Below are 3744 nucleotides of genomic sequence, written 5' to 3'. Positions count from 1 at the left end.
GTACTTGTGGATTTTTTTTGCGACTGATGCCGTACACGGCACGAACCAATTTGGCGGGATGATGAGACTGAAGGGACGTCATATTGACACTGTGTGAGACAGACTCAAAGTGTCCGAGGTTTTAATAGACTTTTTTGGTTGAGTCGACAACGGAGACTTGTACAGGACAGGCCCTCCGTCTTGTCACCAGTGGTGAAACAAATGGGTACGAAATCGCAAATAATCGGGGGTAGTTGGTTTCAAATCGACGAGAAAATAGGCGTGTGGAGTTTGAGTGGTATCGTCGACACTGGCATTATGATGATGCCCTTTGCGCATAAACCAGTTTAATTTCATTTTCGTCTTCTCCCAACATGTCATCGAAAATGACCAGATGGGTTTGACTGGGGTCAGACACGATTCCGTCTTCTTCGCAAGGAATGCCTTCCACAAACACAATGGAATCGCCTTGATTTTCTCGCAAGAGGATTTACGCCGATTGCCACTCTTTGTAACACCACACGATTCGTTGAGGTGGACGATCGATCAAATGATGTTTATGTTTGATCAAACGTTTGAAAAATTCGGTTGTCTGAACCGCTAGGCCCCGCATTTAACATGTTAAAGGGATGTTGAAGATACAAGGCCTCCCAACTGGCACGATCTAAGTGTTCGTCGATGACTTTGAAAGTGAAGGAAGAGGGAGCAGAGACAGATGAGGTAGCCATAGTCCAAGGAATGTCACTTGTGACACGAAGACAGAGAAAACAAGAGTTTTGATACTTTTTCAGGACAAGTTTATTGATTTTTGAAAAGTGAAAAACACGAAAGACAAAAATACATAAAAGCCAAATAGTTATGTACAGCAACAAAAACACATAAAAACGATCGAAGTGGAATATAAACACGTCTCTGCACAACAAGTTTGTGGTAACCAAGATGTCCTAGGGACAGTGTGTAATGTTCTTATAGGCTCTACATGATGTATTGTCACACAAGTGTCCTCCAGGAATGGTCTTTCAAGAATGTCCATGACAGTCCTGTCCTGAAGGGAGTGATTGTCCTCGGTGACGGGTTCTTTTAGCACTGTCACTAATACAGGTTTAAAAGTGACTTTTTCCTTGGACGTTTGAATGGAGAATCACAACTCTTGAGCATAATGGGCCCCTTCTTGGGTCCAAGCCTCAAAACCCCATTTTTTCCAGTCACGTACATCTGTCCAATGAGGGTGTAAGTCACAAGCTACACACACATCGTCATACACATTTTCGGTCCCTAAAAGTTGACGAATCTTTTTTTCCCGGAGAGGTCGAGAAGTATCCAGATGAAAACGCAAGGCTTTGAGTAAAATGAGTCTCTCGTGGACATGTAAAGGAACCACTTTCATGTTTTATTTGGTGGTAAGTACTGTTCGTAAAGAGTCCACCAGCAATCGGCTGGTAAACGAAATCCAAGAAAGCAAGTTACTAAGACACACACCACACGTCGACCCCAATTGAATGGACACAGTTTAGTAATAAGTGTTGGTAATCTTCCACTGATTGAATAGTGTCATTGATTTCCTTCCACGGAATCTGTTGTATCATTTCTGATGGTAGTCTGTTTTTATACCCTCTTCTTTTCGGAAGCAGTAAATGTACTTTCTGCACAGAGATAATCGTACTCCAGTAGCGAATCTAAATGGTTCAATCACTTGCATACAGATCACAGTTCGTTCAGAACCTTCCTCTTTCACTAAGTTGACGTTGTGTAAAACATTTTGGCAATTCTCCAACTCTTCCGGAATTCGTTGAAGTATGTGCATCTCGTAGTAACGAAAATCATTAACATACTTCTCTTCCTCGAACAAGGTCTGACCACTGGAACATTTTCTCCTGAATCAGTCCTCTTATAGCATTCAGGTACCAGTGGTTTAAACATCGTTGACGTAACGGATGCAATTGTTCTTTACGTTTTACTTGAAATTTGACCAACTCTCGGTAAATCCGTTCTCTCAACTCCACAGGCAAGCCCAAAATGTTCTCTTGTAAAGTATCGATAATCATATCCGCCTTTGGAATCACTGGGTCGTGGCCAATAGCCTCGTTTACCTTTGTGTCTGAGATAGTCTCCACTCATAATCAGCCTTCTTATACTTTGGAAAAGAGCATAATTTAAAAATCGAGAAATGATTTTTAGTTTGCGTTTCACTTGTATTTGACCAGCTCTCGATAGATGCGTTCTCTCAACTCCACAGGCAAACTCCGAATGTTCTCTTGTAAAGTATCCACGATCATGTCAATCAGTATTATTGTACTTAAAATATTCTCATAGAGCGAAAGTAATGAACATAGTGAGTAATTTCTGTCCACTGCCATTCAGGGGAACGGTAAAGAACGTCAATAAAATCTTCTAATGTAAACGGTCTAAAGCAGAATAACTTGATCCAGAAAAATGTAATCCATTTGTTGACTTCTTTCACTTTCCTCTTGTGACTTTCTCGACAAAAACGTTCTACAGTCACCCATTGGGATTTCGCTCTGGCAAGTCCCTGCCAAACTTCCTTGTAGATCTTCTCTTGCGGTTTGTTTGGTAATGTTTCAATATCATTTTTTAAAATGGGGTTTAAATGCTGGTCTCGGTGGTAACTAACTTTTGAATCCCAGCCAATCTGGTTTTTTACACGACATGATATGTCACTTCAATGACTCGGTCCCACTAAAGGTAGGTAGTGACAATTCGAAGACCATCGAGTATGTTCCAGATATGCTGAATCGTGTTGTTCCCACTGGTGTAGTGACACACCGCAACTGAAGCACTTGAATTTATCCCCTTCGCCCAAGTAGAAAAATCCGGTTCTGGAAATTCTTCAGGGGTAGGTCCTCCCATATATTTAGGTCATTTTCCTTTGAACGATTGAAGACGATTTTTGAAGTCGCAGTATTCAGGCAAACGCACAGGGAACGAATATTCGTCTTTCACATGTTCCTTTCGATAAGGGCAGGGTGACATCGACAAGAGTTTCCTCAGTGTTGGATGACATCCGTAGGGTGGTAGACGTGAAGGTTGACATCCACAATGAAAATCAATAAAGAGTCCACTATAACGAGTGGCATAGCTTTCGCATCCGACTGGTTTGACACGCACAGCATCACTTTCAATGGTAGGTGTAGTGGTAGTAGTAGTAGTGAGAACAAAGTTCCCATGATGCTTTACTGCATCGCTCTCATTGCAAGGCACAGCACCGTACTAAACTGCAAACGTCGCTACGCAATTACAATGGTAACCGCATGCACAGTTACAGTTTCCTTCCGGAGAATTTAGTTCGCAGTGCATGGGTCTTATCCATCCACTACTAGTTACACTATGGGGAGGTCAATTTGTTTTACAATCCTCGAACTTGAATGATGTTTGTTTCAAAGGATTCATCTTGGTGTTGGTAGTCACAACGAATTATCGATCGTGAACATTGTCCCTTTTTATACTAGTCGCAGTGAAGTCTCAAGCTTGTACATCGTTCCTTTCTTGTGTCTAGTTTTGGAAGTCTTCCTTTTTTCTTCCTGGACAACGGTACCACCTTCTCTAAGGTACCGTCATAAATGTACCGTAGTGTGATGGGTGGAAAGGCCATAGAAAGGTAAGGACAGTGCGGAGACCAATGAGTCTGTTCCAGAATAGCTGAATCTTTATAGATACATAGATCCATTCGTAACTTCAGGCCGCAATTGAAACACTGTACTTCATATCCCAATCCAGTCTCAAGTCCTAAGTAAACAAATCCTGTTC

This window comes from Sinohyriopsis cumingii, chromosome 6 (genome assembly GCF_028554795.1).
Source record: "Sinohyriopsis cumingii isolate HCF-2022 chromosome 6, ASM2855479v2, whole genome shotgun sequence".
NCBI classification, from domain to species: Eukaryota; Metazoa; Mollusca; class Bivalvia; order Unionida; family Unionidae; genus Sinohyriopsis; species Sinohyriopsis cumingii.
Note: the sequence above shows the minus strand (reverse complement) of the source record.